This window comes from Giraffa tippelskirchi, chromosome 8 (genome assembly GCF_054371585.1).
Source record: "Giraffa tippelskirchi isolate mGirTip1 chromosome 8, T2T-mGirTip1v1.2.pri, whole genome shotgun sequence".
Lineage (NCBI taxonomy): Eukaryota > Metazoa > Chordata > Mammalia > Artiodactyla > Giraffidae > Giraffa > Giraffa tippelskirchi.
The window spans coordinates 105,736,582-105,755,210 of NC_137282.1; the positions used below are offsets into that span (position 1 = coordinate 105,736,582).

At 40.9% G+C, this 18,629-nt stretch overlaps 1 protein-coding gene across 10 annotated transcripts in view; it reads left to right on the forward strand.

Annotated features, from left to right (window-relative positions):
* The window catches only part of MAST4 (microtubule associated serine/threonine kinase family member 4), a 603,242-nt gene that overhangs the window by 454,137 nt on the left and 130,476 nt on the right, over nucleotides 1-18,629 (forward strand). Inside the window, exon 2 of one of the 10 annotated variants that reach the window (XM_081518400.1) lies at nucleotides 18,173-18,442. The exons of the other annotated variants lie outside the window; for them this stretch is intronic. The gene's annotated coding sequence lies outside the window, so the exon portion shown is untranslated. The remainder of the gene's footprint in view (nucleotides 1-18,172; nucleotides 18,443-18,629) is intronic. 10 annotated transcript variants of the gene reach the window in all.

Consider the following 18,629-nt stretch of genomic DNA (forward strand, 5'->3'; position numbering starts at 1 on the left):
TGTGGAAAGATAGTTTACTTGTTTTCATTTTCTCCTTACAGTTGTCACCTTTATCTTTGCTTTTGCAGCCATTTTCTATGATAAGCAAAATAAGTTTGTTTCAAAGGAAAGTATTAATTTGTTGTCAAATAATATGACATGGTGGATCCTCATTTACATACAGATTCATCTGGAGATGCACATAAACAATGACGTGTAAGAACAGGGTTTTGCTCTCTATTGCCATTCATTATAGGTGTACCCTCTTTATTTGTTTGGTTCTCCATGAAGGAGACCCTTCATGGTATTTTATTCTTCACACCACAACACTTTTCCAATGGAGATTAGAACATAAGCCTCAGTTGACCAGGGACTTAAGTGTACAATGTCTTATCTGGCTTTGTGCAATCTCTTCATTTAAAACCACTTACCTGAAAGGCTTATATCTTTTGTTGTGGTGTCATCAGAAACCACACCTGAGAATTTGGCATTGTTCCTTGGAGCTTATTCAGATGTTTTCTGCTAAGCTGCTTTTTGTATAAGATGTTGAAAATTGAATTATCCTGTCTGGGCTCTGAACTCCTAACCTGATTAAAATGATCCCTGTCACTACAAAAGCATGGCATTTCTGCAATCTTTGAAGACTCAAGAGGGAAGTGAATGGGGTCCATGCCCAGTGACACTTGTGGGCATTTGGGTGGGGCTCGAGGGTTATGAAACAGTGATTGCAAAACCACAGGTCCCTCCACCCTCCCTATGGTGCTGGATTCCTAATTTAGGTTTTTCTCCCATTGGTTCTGTGGCCATGAGTTCTGTAATGAGAACTAGGTGGCCTTCCTGAGATCTCAGGCTGTGTAATAACAGGTGAAATGTTCCACATCACTAACTCCAATACTAGAAGCTTTATGCTTTCTTAACATGAGACAGTATGATTCTAGTTAGTTCAGCATTGCAGCTTCAGCTTTGCAGGTTTTCTGCAAATTGAATGTAAGACACTTAATATTCCAATGCAAGATGTAATAATTCCACTTGAATATAAATTCAATAATTAAATCTCTAAGAGGAGTGAATAGATTTAATGATAAATGCTGGGGAAAGATGATGTCTATAGAGTTCTTTGTTGTTTTAAAGTAGCTGGTTATGTCTACCACTGTAGAAATCGTGTACACTGTGGGTATTTTAAAAGGATAATCTTCATTAATGAGTATATTCCTCTAACGCCAGGGGGGTGAATTTATAAGCAAAAGAAGGATTCCTCAGAAGGTCTTCTGATTTTGAGGGAACCATTGTGATGACCTGCATTCATTTTCAAACCTCTGCAACTCCTGGGTTATATGTGGGGCTTTTATTGGCATTTTAAGTCAAGGAGACCTTATTCCTTTTGGCTTTGCCATTTGTTGAGCTGACCAAACCTGCCAAAGTCTTAGCTGTGTTCTCCCCACATCATTAATAACTATTAGAGTTGGGCCCAGCCCAGCTTTGATTAGTACCACTGTGACTATGCAACCAGCAGCCATTGGATCGTAATTAAAAGGGCATAAACAATTCCTGTCCTTAGAAAACTGTATGGTCAACATTCTGTGCTTTGTTTCTGTCTTCATGTTTTAAATCACATTTTGAGGAGGGCTGAGCCTTTGCTAAAACAATAAAATGTCATTTACTGAAGATTTCCTAAGAGAGACCTTACTGATATTTCAGGTTGCTGTGAGTTAGGACTGGCTGGTACTTCCCAACCAAGGGGATTTGGTGTGCTATTTTTTCTACTATAGCTGTTGAGTTGTTTCTTTTCCTTTGTTTTCTTTTTTTTTTTACGTCACTTTATTGAGCTAGAGTTGACATACAAAAAGCTGTGCGTATTTGATGTATACAGTTTGATGGGTTTGGAGAATTATGTACCCATGAAACCATCACCACAAAAAAATTAACTATGAATCCTGCAACCTCTAAATCTGGAAAAAATATATGTGCGTTATAAAGAAAAACAGATGCTTTTGAAAAATACTGCTCACCATGATTCCCAGGAGGAATGGAGAGTGGTAGAGAGTTGATGACAAAGTACCTATGACAGGGTCATTCACTGAGATACTAATTTGTGGTATTCTTTCTACTGGGGCTTCCCTGGTGGCTCAGATGATAAGGAATCTGCCTGCAATGCAGCAGACCTGGATTCAATCCCGGTTTGGGAAGATCCCCTGGAGGAGGGCATGGCAACCCACTCCAGTATTCTTGCCTGGAGAATTTCACGGACAGAGGAGCCCAGGGGGCTATACAGTCCATGGGGGGTCGCCAAAAGTTGGACACAACTGAGCGACTGACACTTTCATTTCATTCTTCAATGCCATACTATAGCTTCTTGGCCTTTCTGAAATAGTCAAGTGGAAACCAGCAGGGACTTCCTACTCACCTATGTCACTTCTAGTTGAAGCCCACATGAAATGGGGAGGCCTGGTCTGAGCTGGGATATGGGTACACGAGATGCCTATATTGGGTAAGAATGTCTCTAACTGGCACTGGCAAAGCAAACGTGGCTGCTGTTCCTAACTGTCACCATGTACCTCTTGAAGCCCTGCTTTGAAAAGGAGTGGGCACAGGTCCTGGCCACTCACACGGCCAGATACACCACCAGACACATTGCCTTCTGTCGTTCTTGCCTTAATCTCAGGGAAGCGCACCCCTGTCTTCTAGGCTTGGGCAGCTCCTCCCTGCCCTCTCCCTGTAGGAGCATCACTCACAGGCTCTCGCATCCTTAGGGAACGACCACCTGGGGGAAACCTGCCTTCTGGCTCTTCCTAACTTCTACTGCCACTGAATCCAAAACCTATTAAAGACCTTCTAAGGCATAGGAGCCCACACTGTGAACACAAAGACTTCTTGGAATGAGGGAAACATACCTTTCATTCCCCTCTAGTAGAAAGAATACCACTAATTAATATCTCAGTAAATGATCCTGTTATGGGGTACTTTGGCATCACCCTCTACATCTCTCCATTCCTCCTGGAAACAGTGGTGAGCAGTGTGTTTAAAAGGCTGTTTTTGTTTATAACACATACATATTTTTTCCAGATTAAGAGGTTTCAGGGTTCATAGTTAATTTTTTTATAAACAAAAGTGCAAGCACACATACATTTCCCCTTATTCCCATCACTGAGAAGTGCTCACCATCATTATTTGTGTACATGTCCTTCCAGTCCATTTTCTTTACTTTCTGTGTATTTTAAGCATATTTGGTGTCAAGCTTTGGACCCTCCACTTTTCACCATTGTAAGCAAGCATTTTGGGAAAAATATCCCATCTTGTGGTTGTAGCATAGCTTATTTAGCTACTTCATTCAGGGTTTTTAGGAGAATAAGACTGATCATCAGTCTTATTAAGACTACGTCATCCTTTGTTCTCTGCCATCTCAGGAAAAGGTCTAAAAAGACATATGTGTCGGGGAGGGGAGGTGGTGTATTGGCTTGGTTAGAAACAAAAAGGAACTTTCACAGAGAGGAGGCAGTTAATTCCAGGTGATTGTTAGTGATCTTAAGAGAGGAGTGAGGGGGTGAGCAGAGACCCTTTGTTGCAGGTTCCAGGCGTCTGTCAGCCTCAGTCCTTGGACCTTCTTGAGCCACCTTGTCTTCCCTCAATTCTGGACCTTTTGTCTTTCGATATCAGGCTAGTGTGACTAGGGCAGAAGTAGGTCCTTACTGTGAGGTAGATTCTTTAAAATACATATTTCATTTAGTACATAAAAAGCATTTGGAGGACGGAATGACCCAAAAGTGAGCTGTCCTAAGAAAAGCAGCCAACCCTATTTCTATTTCTGAGTCTTATCAATTTTTAAAAAACATTTTTAAAAGGTTAGGGAAGTAGTTTGCTTCATTTCTCTACAAATTGATTAACTCTTTCACATAGTTGAGTTAGAGATTAATCTTGTTGGGCTAAAATCGTATGTTACATGAAGAGGTAGAAAACTAATCAAAGTTCTTTTTCTAAAAGGAAATTTTAACAGGTGAAAAATGACTAATCTCTGAAGCAAGGCGGTAACAATGAGGATTAGGGAGATAGAGTTATTTATAATTAATATACCAGTAATTCTTCCTAACTTTGGGGCCAGACTCATTGCCAGTATATTTTCTTCAGCTAGAGCGCAAATATTAATTATTGGTTCTACTGGTCTTTACTGCAATAAAATAATTAAGGTTTTTTTTAATGGCATTATGCTTTGGTTTAACAGTGTATTATGGACACATTACATAATCTTCCTGGGACCTCCCCTACCCACTCATTTCCTATTTCATATTTATCAATGATAAAGTTGTTGCCATGTTAATAATCTTTACTGTCTCTACTTACTTGAGAAAATGCCTTAAGCTAAGTAATAATTTGCCTACCTGGAAAACTGAAAGCTTTCTCTAACAGTTGCGTTTCTGATTTAAGTGATTGTACGTTTATTTCATTTTGGTCTTTAGTCTTTTTCTTTTTAAACATGACAGCCTAGTTTCTGTCAAACCTTGGGTAGGCCCTTTTTTGTTGTTGTTGTTCTTTCAAATACACAATGTCTCCTTGCTAAACAATGGAGCTATTTAAAAACTCGGAAATGTCTCCCTCCCCAGATTTCCTGATTGCAAATTCATAAGCACATCTTCTTTAGGGTCCTGGTAACTGTCTTCCCTCGGCCTGGGTCAGAGACTCTAAAAACTCTTGGGGTTTTTGGTGATGTGATCAAACTGCACGTCAGAAAAACAAGTTGAGTTAAAACAAGAAAATCAGGTGGATGGCAGTGTTGTTGGAGGAGGGGAAGGAGGTTGCTTTGTCTTGTGAAACTGGTGATCACCAGGTACTAGGCCCCAGTTTGTAGAAAGGTGATAGGACCTATTGCTTACCACTCATCTGCTGTTTAAATATTATTTTACAGTATTGATGCTTTCAGATGCAAAAGGCATAACTCAATGTGTGATTTTTTTTTTTTTTTAAGTAAAACGAGACACGGTTTTTGTCATTTGAAGAACATCACAATTTTTATTTATTTTTTAATTGGAGGATAATTGCTTTACAGAATTGTGTTGATTTCTGACAAACATACAGTTTTGAGGTACTGTCTTTGAGGCTGATTAGCTAATAGTGCAGTGTTTTTGCTCCTTACTATATAATTGTGTGGGGCTTCCCAAGTGGCGCTAGTGGTAAAGAACTCGCCTGCCAATGCAATTTAAGAGATTAGGGTTCAATCCCTGGGTCGGGAAGATCCCCGGGAAAAAGGCACGGCAACCCACTCCAGTATTCATGCCTGGAGAATCCAAAGGACTGGGGAGCCTGATGGGTTACAGTCCATAGGATTGCAAAGAGTCGGACTCATCAGAAGTGACTTATGTGCACACATATCGTTGGGTGAGTTCATAAACTTGGGGACCTGCTGTACTAAACAGTGTAGCTAATATCTGACACCCAAGCAAAAAACACTCTTTCTTATATAAGTGAACCCTACAATTTTATGATTATAATGTAAATGAAAATATGATGTGGCCACAGAGCCAAAGGAGTGACTCACTTGGTAGCTATAGACAGGTTTTATTTTCCTGATGGTTTAGCTTGTTGTTTTCACATGTATGTTGCCCTTTCAAAAGGATTGAGGGTCTGTTTAGAAAAAAGATAAGCAAAAGTAGCCAGTGGGAGAGTTCACATTCATTTTTTTCTTAGTGTCAATGATTTGTTTTCAGTAAGTTGAAGTGTCTTAATTCTACTCATGATATGCAATTTAATTTCAGGTGGGCAGGTTACACTGGATCCTTTTCAATATGGAAATGTTACACAGTTGGGTGCCATCTCTCTCTACTTTGAATTTCTACTTTGAAATGTTTTCCTGTGAAGGTCAGGGATTCCATAACTTTAATCAACAGGAGTCCAGGAACACAATGAAGAGGATCTCTCTGAGTCACTGCGTGCAGGGAATGCAGAATGAGTTGAAGTGGGATGGCTGGTGAATGTGGTGAGGAGGCGGAGTGCCTGCGTTGTTCTGGAGCTCAGGGTACTTACTAATAAGGGCCAAATTCCAGGCTGGGACGATGAGGTCACCTCTTTGAACACAAGGCTGGCCCTGTGAGAAATAGGTGGCCATGCCCATAAGAGGCAGGCTGGTGATTTGAAGGTAGGTGAAGCCAGCAGTAAACTTTTCCTTAGGAAATGACGCTTTCCTGGCACTCTGCCTTGTCTGAACTCCTGCCATAGTTTTAATGTAATTCACACAATTCAGTGAAACTTCTTTCCACAGACACATTCTCATACATGCTCTCTCAGAGTCTGGGAGGTCTTTGGGAAGCAGGAATGGAGGAAGATGTAATTAGGAATTAGAGACTAACAGATACACACTATTATCTATAAAATGGATAAACAGCAAGGACCTACTGTGTAGCACAGGCACCGATAGTCAGTATCTTGTAATAACCTATTAGGACAAAGAATCTGAAAAAATATATGTGCATAAAGTTGGCCAAAGGGTTCATTCGGGTTTTTCCACACGATGTTACGGGCTTGAATCACTTTATTGTATGTCTGAAGTTAACACAATATTATAAGTCAACTATACTTTGATTTTAAAAAATAAGGGAAGATGCCGGACAAAGGAATGATATCCTGAAAGAATAAGTACAATAAAAGAATCTAAGATTGGGGATCACAGGTTTATAGAAGTCATAAATATGTACATTTTATAATGTTGAGTTTGTTGTATTTTGAGATGTATCATTTATAAATCATTCTTTCTTAAAAAAGCTTATCTCAACATGGTCCATATACATATGTTTTAGATCTTCTGCTGGCTAAATTCACTTCCTAATGTATAATATCCTCCTTTCCTCTAAACCCAGTACATACAAAAAGGCTTCACACCACAACTCATGACTTCTGTGTTCTCTAGTCTTTAAAGAGTCAGATATCTAGACACAGAAAAAAGGAAAAAAAGCAAAGCCACGTTAATGAGGATATGATCCAGAAACTTGAATTTAATTTTAAAATCTTACTAAGAACAATTTAACAAAAGAATTTGAATCACACATGCTTAAACACAAATCTCTTCCCTAGCTGTGTCTGACTAGACCAGCTGGTTTGAGAAGGGATAAGGAGGAAGTGCCTGCTTGAAATGGATAATCTACGTGCTGGTTCATTCATTGCATTTGGATCCTCAAGAATACACTGCGGAGGAAGGAATGTCCAAATCGTGACATCTTACCTGTCTGTCTTCTGTAAGCCTGATAACTGTGTATACAAATATGTGTGTGCATGCGTGCTCAGTCGTGTCCAACTCTTTGCGATCCCATGGGCTGCAGGCTGCCAGGCTGCCAGGCTCCTCTCTCCATGGGATTTTCCAGGCAACAATACTGGAGTGGGTTGCCATTTCCTTCTCTAGGGGATCTTCTTGACGCAGGAATCAAACCCGTGTCTCCTGGATTGCAGGCAGATCCTTTACCACTGAGCCACCTGGGAAAGCCCCATGTACAAATATATCCCAGGATAAAATGCATGCCCCACTTGGTGACACTAGGGTGTCTGTACGCCTGGGTCAGGCTTTCTGCTCCTAGAAAAACTTCACAACCTGAGTATGAAGCTTATTAACTTGGTCTACCTCGCCTACGTGACTGCCAGGCTGCAGGTTCAAAAACCGGTTTGTTGGTATCCCAAGAGTAGCCCCATGTCTTAGGCATGGGTCTGTGGTTAGTAAGCTCACTGATTTATGTATAGGACCAGAAATGCTGAGACATTAATTTACAGGGAGGCCAGATAACTGGTATGAGGTTTAGGCTCGTCACCGTTCTTGTTCTTTGCTTTATAGACATTTTTACAAAATGGCTAAAAGGACAGCCTCTGCAGGCATGCTTCCTGGGTTTGGATACCTGTCCTACCACTTATTAGCTGTGTGATCTTCGGCAAGTTTCTGAACTTCTCAGTTCTTCAGCTTTCAAGTCTGTAAAATGTGTGTGAGAAATGTAAGTCTTACCTCAGGATTCTCATGCAGATTAAACTGTTGCTTGGAGTGTATTAAAAGACACTGAGTCTAAGTTAGCAGTTGTCATTATTGTTCTTGTTACTCACTTTTGGGCAGACCTCTTCACGAAGTAGTCAGAAGGTGGCTCGGGGGATATGATAGCAGAACAAGGCACGTTAGCTGGCTTAAAAGATACATGGCATCAGGCAGAGGTGGATGGATGCCCATAATTTTGAGAGTTGATCTGAAATGAAGTCTGTGTTGGGTTCAGTCCCTTGCATGCCCTTCACCTTGAGGTGCTGATTTGAAGCCCTTGGAGGCACAGTTGACTTGTGGTTCTGCAGTTTCTGTTTTTCTATGTTTCTAAAGCCAATCAATCGCCCTTTTTATTGTTACGTTCTTTCTATAGCTGTGTTAATATTTACATTTATTGTCAAGTCTGCTGCCTTGGAACTAGCCTCTTTAGCTCTTGCATAATTCATTGTATTGATTTTAGAAGTTAATTCTATGGGCAATCTTGTGCGTCTTGTTCCCCAATCCTTGGGGGAAAAGCCTTAGTGTAACATTCTGTATAGGAAAGCATGTATGCATGAAAAGGTATATTGAAGAAAGAAAGACCAAAATGTTTTCTTTTTTTTTTTTTCTTTTAAAACTTTGTATTTTACATTGGAGTGTAGCCAATTAACAACGTTGTGATAGTTTCAGGTGGGCAATGGGACTCAGCCATAGCTATACTTGTAACCATTCTCTCCCAAACTCCCCTCGCATTCAGGCTGTCACATGACATTGATCAGAGTTCCCTGTGTTATACAGTAGGACCTTGTTGGTTATCCATTTTAAATGTCACAAAGTGTTTTCTTTTGACAGCTAATATTTATGAAGTACTCATTTTGCCAAGCACCATGATACTTTCTTCACATGCGTTGTCTCATTTCATTTCTACTTAACCCTCAGAGGTAGTTCAGATTTTTACCCCTAGTCTACGGATCAGTAAATTACCTCAATTTAAAACCAGCTCTACCAATCAATGGCAAGCAAGTCCTTGTATTTTATAACCGTACTCTCCTAAGAAATAGATGATCAGTGAAATCTAAAACCGAACTACCTTTTCCTTTGTAGAATGTGTAATACCTTCACATAAGACATAGTTAAATGTATTTCTGTGTCTAATGCAGATATTTCTAACTTTGAGTGTGCCCTGGTTGTGGGAGCCCACATGACCTCCTTTCCTAAACCTTATTTGCCACAAGTTGGTGGTGCTGCCTTGGAAGTCATTACATCATCTTCCAGAGGTAAAATTCTGTGGCTCAGCCCACAAATGGCAAGAGCAGGGAGACTTCATTCATTACCCAGACTGAGTACTGAGCAATTTAAAGACCAGCATCTTCTGGTATCGCCCCAGCCCTCCTGTCTTTAGATACAGAATTGGTTCCTTGTGGCCAATTTCATCTTTGCAAGATGAGAGACTAACTAAGAAAACATCAGTGGATGCAAATGAGGAAAAGAAAAGACATCTGTCAAGTTAATTAAGGGAAAACATTCCCTTGACCTCTTGTGTTTTTTTCTGTGCTTTTCATCAAGTTGGGCTATTCTTTCCTCCTTAGAGACCTGCTCTTCCCTTTCGCGTTGGCCATGAATAGTAGGGCACTCAACACTTAAGGATGGAAGGAACACACGACTTATTTTAATATCCATTTGGCAGTTTTCCTGTTGTTTTTCCATTTAGGAAACATTTTCTTCCACTTGTGCCCATTATCACAGCTTTGACATTCCTGTCATTAGCAGAATGTCATTTTGCAAGATTCTGAGTTGGGCACAGCCGGCAACAAACATACTGAACAGAAAGAGGCTGGCTTTTTGGCACCTGACGTTTCCTCACTGAAAAGCACCAAGTGGAGCTCAGATGTGGGTTTTCCATGTGTGTATGTTTGTGTTCTGACTATGGAGGCGCAGGAATCAGAGACAGTTCACTTGTGAGCAAAGCATTTTGCCAAATTGCTGTAAATGCAAAGTGCTTTCCAGTTGGAAGGGCGTTATACAGTCATGCTGTTCATTCTGGGCTTGACATAAATTTCTGTCAAGTGTCATAAAAGGAAATCCAGTGGTTACAGAAGTCAGCTCCTCCTCCCTTTTTGTGGGTCAGATTGGAGTGGCCCCAGAATCCTCGGAACCAAAAAGAGGGAACTGATTGTATGGGTCATGTTTAGCTTTGTGGCTAAATTACCTTACGAGAGTGAAGCACGGGCTTCCCTGATGGCTCACATGGTAAAGAATCTGCCGGCAATGCAGGAGACCTGGGTTCGATCCCTGGGTCAGGAAGATCTCCTGGAGAACGGAATAGCTACCCACTCCAGTATGCTTGCCTGGAGAATTTCATGGACAGAGAAGCCTGGCAGGCCCCAGTCCATCAGATAGGAAAGAGTCGGTTGCTACTGAGTGACCAACACTTTCACAGTGAAACATATCCACCAAATTCAGTGTTTCTAGAGGTAGCGAGTTAAACAGATTCAATTTATATATGGAGAGCCTGGAGTGGGTAAAATAATATTGTATCAGTTTGGCTGCTACATATATGTTCAAATAAGATTTGAATATAAGAAAATCTTTCAATCCAGATTTATAGAACTGGTGACCATTTCTTTAAAGCCATAAAGCAGGAGGTGCTAGGTACAGAGGAAAGAAGTTAATAGTAAAATTTTATTATAGTATTTCCAGAAAGGAGAATGGAACATTAGATTTAAGCTGTTGTATTTTCTCTGGTTTGGTGTTGCCACCACTTTCTTAGTGTTCTTTTTTTTTTTTAATATCTTTGCATAACACGAGCCAACTGAGAAAAATCCAATGCTATTAAATTCATTAAAAGTAATTTTTGTACTTGGCTTTCTGCTACTTAGTAAATAAAGTGTATCAAGTTGTGACTTTTATCCATACTGAATATGAAACATGGAAACTTTAAAAAAATGTGTCATGTACATCCCCCACCCCCACAACACAAGAGGTTTAAGAGAACATTAGTTTGTATTTTGTTTAGTTTTCCTTAACTCTCAAACATGTCTGGAGACTTATCTTTGGTCCGTGACCAAAGCTGTCCTGAGAACAACCAAAGGCTTATGTGTCAGCCTTATAGCTGTTTTTATGACCTTTTGTCCAGTTATAAAATTGGGGCCACCACCTCTGTTCCTCCCCTTGCTGACTCTCATTGCCTCTTTGATAGCCCAGTCAGAGGTCAGGCCAGGTGAGAGCAGCACAGATTAGACCATAATTTTGAATGACTCTAGACAATGTTTCGCCAGATCAAGCTTTGGAGCAGTCTACCAAGATATAGCACATACTCTTCAACTCTTGACCTTACCTTTGCAGCATTTTCTCCACACCCTCATCTCAAGTACAGTCTTTAGTATGTGTCTTTCATGAGGTTTAAGCTATTACACTCTATGTGACTAATCAAAAGTCCAGAATTCATCTCTTCATTGACTGTTCCAGCCTTTAAGTATCTTCGTTCAAATAGATGACCTGCCCTGTTGTCTTAGGATTCCTGGGGAACATGAGTCTAGGTATGTCCTCTAACACGTGCTGCAGATAAACTGCACTGCAAAAATTAACAGGTATTGAGAGCCTTCTCACTTTAATTATTTTTTACTTCTAACATTTTTAGCAATTGGACTTAACGTTGCTACCATAAATCCCAAGCTCCTGCTTGGCTTTGACCATTGTATTATGCCCCTCTCTTAACTCCACTGATTATCCGTTTTTGTTTTGTTCAGAGTGACATATATGTAGATTTTCTCAGTAAGATGTTTCACATCATATAAACCTGTCAGTTCTTTGTGTTTTCTCAGTTATACATGGCCTTGATCAAACTAGTAGAATTAACTGTAATATCACCATGGATCAGTTTAGTCTTATAGATTAGACTATATGTGTCTTCCAAGTTAAATTAGAAACTTCTTAAAGGCAGGAACCATATTTAGTTATTCAAAAATATTTACTGAATCTGTATTCAAATCATTTTTATTTTCTGTATTTTTCTGAGTATCCAAAGAGATTTGTTGTGTATAAAATACAATCTTTGGTCTCAAGGAACTCGTCCCCCATCTCCTAGACTGTAAGCTCCAGGTGGAATCCCTGGTTATGTTTACTGAATGAATGAGTGATGGCAGAGTGGATGCTCTGCTTGCCAGGGTCACTGCTGCAACATGGTGCACATCAGCCCCACCCGTCAGTCACATGCTCACATGTGACATCGGAGCTCACCATGTCAGCCACATAGAGTTAGCTGTGTTCATGTATCTTGCTTTGCAGTAGCCGCAAAATGGAATAATCAAGAGGAAATAGGTTTAAAAAGTTTGTGTCAGGCAGATCCCTGAGTTTAAGGGGTTGTTTAGGGAAGACCTATGAGATGGAGGGACAGTTTGGTCTGTTGAGTGTATACTCTAAAATTCTGAGCTGATGGAGATTTTATCTCACACTTGAGATAGCAGCACATTTTTGTTTGTACATCTCTGCCAGATTCTGCCTAAGAATACAGTTATCTGTGAATCAGTCTTAGCTCTTCTTTTACACTTTAAACACTTTGAGAGTGTTCTCTTCATTTTCTTATTTCCCATAGTACTTGTTACACAGGAATAGACATTCCATAAATGTTTGTTGCGTTGAATAGCATCTTGCCAATATCTGTATATTCAGCCATCTCTCTTCTCCTACAAAGACAGAAAGTTGGGCTAGATCTCACCAAGGGCTTATCTTAATGGATTAGATATATTTCTAAGAAGTACTATATACAGTAATTATATACATACACACACATATACATATTCCTCTTGATTTTCCTAAGAATTTTTGAAAGCTTCAAGACCTATACCTTCCTCTGCGTATGTAATTAGCCTGAATTTTTTGCTCCTACCTGAAAATTGTGTGAGCAGTCATTCATTTCCATGATAATTAATGTCTTTAAAAAGGAGTTTTTCTACTAATGGAAAAGTTCAAGTATCAAGCTGATAACATCAGTACTAAGTGTTCATAATAATGTACCCCAGAAAATGATAAACTAGGTTATTACACTGATGCCAGTATGCAGAGGCTTGACACTATCTGCTCAGCCATCAGCACATTACTGGCTACCTGCTCTTTCTCCAGCATTTCGGAGGCTGTATGAAAGAGCATGGCCCACTCTCATACTTGCGTTGAATCTTGGAGGTGATTTTTGGCATGACTTTTTAAAACGGAATGTTGTATTTTAGAGTTGAGTCATGGAGATGAGAATGTACTACTACCCCTGCCCACCTACTTTCTCACTGGTTTCGCTCCCTCCTCCTCTGGTTAGAATGATTCTCTGAAAACAAAGATCAGATGATGTTCAAAACCTTCCAACAACTTCCCTTTTCACCCAGAGTAAAACCCATCTTCCCTTTTCACCCAGAGTAAAACCCATCTCAGTCCTGTGGCCTGCGAGCTGCCACAGTGGGGCCCCATCCTCTGTCCATTGACCTCTTTGCTGTGCGTCTCTGACCAGCTCCGCTCCTTCACTCTGGCGCTAGCTGGTCCTGGAGCCCTGCTGCCTCAGGGCCTTTGCTCTCACTGAACGCTCACTCCCTCATCCTTCTGGTCTTCCTCAAGTACCACCTTCCCAGTGCAGCTTTTCCTAAACACCTGTTTAAAACTGTGATTTCCCACATCCACTGTCCATGTCCTACTGTCTGCATCATTTTTCTCCACTGCCATCTCTCATACTACAAATATCATCACCATCTCCAATCCTATTTTGATAATTTATTGTGTTTATTATCTTCTTCCTCCTCTAGACTACAGATCTCTAGAGGCAGCAGTGATATTTGTTTGTTTAGAATAGATGTTGTTCAGTCGCTAAGTCTTGCCGACACTTTGTGACCCCGTGAACTGCAGCACGCCAGGCTTCCCTGTGCTTCACTGTCTCCCAGAGTTTGCCTAAAACTCATGTTCCTTGAGTCAGTGATGCCATCCGACCATCTCATCCTCTCGTCACCCCATTCTTTTCCTGCCCTCAATCTTACCCAGCATCAGGGTCTTTTCCAGTGAGTTGGCCCTTTGTATCAGGTGGCCAGAGTATTGGAGCTTCAGCTTCAGCATCAGTCCTTCCAGAATATTCAGGATCGATTTCTTTTAGAATTGACTGGTTTGATTTCCTCGCTGTCCAAGAGACTCTCAAGAGTCTTCTCCAACACCACAGTTCAAAAGCATCAATTCTTCGACACTCAGCCTTCTTTATGGTCCAACTCTTACATCCATACATAACTATTGGATAAAAACCATAGCTTTGACTAGATGGAACTTTGTTGGAAAAGTACCTCTGCTTTTTAATATGCTGTCTAGGTTTGTCATAGCTTTTCTTCCAAGGAGCAAGCATCTTTTAATTTTGTGGTTGCAGTCACCATGTGCAGTGATTTTGGAGCCCAAAATAGTTTAGAATAGTACCTAGCATGTATTAGGGACTCAAAAAGTAATTTGTTGGATGAATTCATGGAAGCTTGGTTGGAGCTCTAATTTCACAGGGCATAGGGAAGATGTTAACAGTGTCTTAACTTTACCCCGGGCTTCCCTGGTAGCTTAGCTGTTAAAGAATCCACGTGCAATGCAGGAGACCTGGGTTCGATCCCTGGGTCGGGAAGATCCCCTGGAGAAGGGATAGGCTACCCACTCCAGTATTCTTGGGCTTCCTTGGTGGCTCAGATTGTAAAGATTCCACCTGCAATGCAGGAAACCTGGATTCAGTCCTTGGGTTGGGAAGATCCCCTGGAGAAGGGAATGGCTACCCACTCCAGTATTCTTCCCTGGGAATTCCATGGACAGAGGAGCCTGCGAGTCAGACACGACTGAGTGACTTTCACTTAACTTTACCTAAATAACAGAGTGTATCACAGTCAGGAATATTAATGCTTTGTTCCCTGCTGCCTTCTCGGGGGGGGGGGGGGGGGACTAGGCTTATCCAGCTGGCTGCCAGCTGTGGCCTTGTTTTGCTGTCCAGGAAAAGGGGTAGAGCTGTAGACATTAAGTGGCCCGGGGAAAGGGCAGATTGATTTACATATGAGAGACAAGAAGTTATTTCTGGTGAAGACACTAGTATGAGGCAGACATGGAGAGAAGGCGTGGCAGCATCTGAAGGAATTAAGGATATGAGGGAGAAGTGTCCAGACAGGACGGGAGGAAGATTTACTTTCTGTTGCGTGTATAGTTTTTCTTTCAAGTTTAGTCTCAAAGATACTTTTCAAGGCTTTTTTGCAATCAGATTTGCAAATACATAGAGGCCTAGATACTTAATGTTGCACAAAGGAAAAAGAAATGTCTATGATATATATAATTTTAGTGCACTTAAGAATCCTAAAATCTGCTTCAAACTCAAATGAATAATCTAAAAAAAGCATGAATTAAACCCATCTTTATGTTGCCATGGGTAAATCTCAAAAGTATAATGATGAGTGAAAAAATTAAGTTATAGAATATCTATAATATATAGTTTGTGCTAAAGTACAGTTTATCCAAAAAGTCAAAAACATGACGGTCATACAAATATAAAATAAATGTGTCAAGGATTTAATTTGCTTATTAATGAGGACAACAGTAAGAGATTCTGAAAACCATATATATATGTGAATAAATATGTTAAAATATATATATGACATTATATATGTATATTTAATAAAAATGATGAAATAAAACTTGACAGCAAATACAAAACTAGTTAATATCTTGTAAGACAGTGATATTAAATGTTTGAGGTCACTTTTTATGGGTGGATATTCACTGTATTTGTGCTAGACCAAGTTCATTTATGTGTAGTAAATGAATTTACTAGACATTTTATGGTCTAGTAATGTGGACAAGAATCATTTGTGTTACTGCTAATTTTCTCCAACTGAGCTCCAGCCTCTACAGAGTTTTAAGGTAGCCTCGTCACTAGAAAGACAGTGAAAGGTGTACACCTGATAGAACCAGATAATCTCTTGGGGATTCATCACATTAAGCCTTCCCAGCTACTGAAAGGAAAGCCAGTCATCTCTTTTGCACAATTCCAAGTCTTTGTCAGTTTTTCCTGATACATAGCCCCAGTAGTGAAAATACAGATGCATACACAAATGTTGTTCATAGGTACTTGTATATGTATATGAAAGGATCAAGAATGGATGGGAAAGCTACCAGCCACAATTCTTTTAGAGTTGCCTGGTTGGGCAGTGGAAAATGTTTATTCGTTTGGATGTTTTGGATGGCAAAATGTACATTTCCTTCTGTATCTTTAGTATATATATATATGTAATATTTACTAAATAGTAGGAATAAATATCACAAAATGATAACATTGTTATTCTAGGCGGTAGGAAGTGTTTGGTTATTTTTTTTTGTATTTTCGATATTTTAAAAATTTCATAAACCAAGCAAAAATAGGTAATGACTCCTCTGATCTTGTCCAGCCCCTTCATTGTAAAGATAAGGAAACAGAAGCTTGCCTGTTTTATAACGTGTTCTCAGCAATGCCACGTTAACTGGATAATTTCTGCCTTCTGGTCACACCCAGTTTCCTCTACTTCTACCTTCCTCTTTGTTTAAGGAATATTCGGTGTCAGATCCTATTAAGGTACCAGAATATAGTTAACAGATGTTCACATGCAGTACAGCTTTGGTCTATAATTGGCCTCCTGTGCAAATTTATCAAATTTTTCATCAAGATGAATTAATAAATTATAGCCTAGCGTTCGGAATTCCTGGGGCTCTTGTTAGGCAGTCCCCTGCCCAACAATCGTGGTCAGTCCTCTGTCTTACTGAGTGTTGACCTTTCATGTCAGCGGTGACTGTTAGAAATGACTGCCTGTTGGGGTTTCGCTTTCTCAGCTTGTCTCGCCGCCATTAGACACGATCAGTATTCATGTCCCCAGATGATTGTAATTTAAAATTAAGCATCATTTCAGCCACTCAGAACTGTTGCAGAAGGCCACAGCCTGGTGGGCCTCACAGCTTTTACAGCCCTGTCAGAGGATAATTAACTGGTTCCTCTGCCAGGAGAGGTGACAGATCCCGGTGTGAGACTTGTACAGGTCCCTCCAGAGCCTTCATAGGGAGCTCTGAGCAGAAGGACAGTCTAAGCAGAAACAGAATATGGGTCCTCTGGACCGAAAGTCCATACAGCGCTTTCCCCTTCCCTCAGGTGGTAGCTCATGGTCCTTTGTCCCTCACTCTGAGTTAGGCCTGACTTACACAATAGAATGCATGGTTTGTCTCTCTATGTTCCTGACAAATGAAGGTGCTGTTGGCAGGCACGGGAAGATGGAGGAGCTCCTTGTGAAACTGCCCTGGTGAGCTCAGGGAGCAGGTGGCACCCTGTGTGATCCTCAGGTCACCTGCCTGAGCCAAAACACCACGCTGACAAGCAAAATACTTCCCGGTGGTGGCCTCCCATCACGCTCAGGTGTCTCCACCTGAGTGCTCGTCCAGCTGTGACAGTCTTCTCGCAGAGATTGTGTCCCCACCCGACTTGCCTCCCAGCCCGCAGGGGCTAGACAGTCCTACTCACTTGGAAGTACTGTCATCACCTTCCCACCTTCCATTCTTCTCAGATCCCAGGTTCATGGTCAACAGTAATTGTACCTTGGGCATGCATGTGTGTGTGTGTGTGTATGTTGTCTGTCAGTAGGTGGGTCTTTCCAGGGAGGAACCAGAGGAATGAGGTAATAAGGAAGGCTCACTTGGCACCATCAGCCCCTGTTCTAGTCCACTGTTTACCTTTGCTGTTGTCTCAAGTTGTATAGGGTTGTCTTCTTGGGCTAAATTCAGATTTTGCAAGTAAAGAATCTGTGCCATTGTGTCACCTTGCTAGATGAGAGGACAAACTGGGCGCGGTGTCCGTAGGCTGTGCCCCATGCATTTTTTTCAGCTGGGTGTCCTGAGGAGAAGCAGGTACTTTGTGGGCAGTGGCTATTGCTGGATTTGGCTTTAAGAACCAAGTACCCTCAGAGTGGATGACTTTCATTTCTTAAAGAATGAAATAAAGAGATTGTATTTTAGGAATGGATAGCTAGAACTTGAATTCATAATGGTTCTTTAGTTTCACTTTTGCAATCAAATACCTTTACGATTCCTAAGGCTGAACTGGATTTTACAAGCTCAAATGGCTAGGAGAGGGTAAATTTTCAGTTAAGATATTCCTGCTACAGTAGGAATGATGTTCCTATTTTACCTGGTAGGATGGCACCTGTTTTTCCCCTTTGACAGGGTTTGAGAAAAAACAATGGTGGTTCAACTTGGTTGTGCTGCTGAAAGAAAAGGGACCTGATTTTTGCTCAAGTGGTGATGTCGCCGCTGCTTCATCACTTTATGCGTTAAATGAGAATGGTGTGGTCACCAGCTCCAGGGGAGCCTGCCTCACACTTGCCAGCCATGAGCTCCTCCCATTCATCAGGAGAAGAGTGTGATGCCTGGATAAATAAATGATGACAACAGAAGTCAGTTCAGCATTTTGCACCAGTGTCATTATTAACACAGGTTAGTGCCGGGTGCTGTGGCAATCTAGGTGGTAAATATTCAGGTCCCGTCCACTAGGAGTGCTCTTGTTTTGGGGTTAAAGGCAGATTTTAATTCATTTATTGGGAATCAGGTACTTAGAATAATAAGTGACTCTCAGAGATACCAGAAGTAGGTGACAGTGAGATTGGATGACCACCCTCCTCTC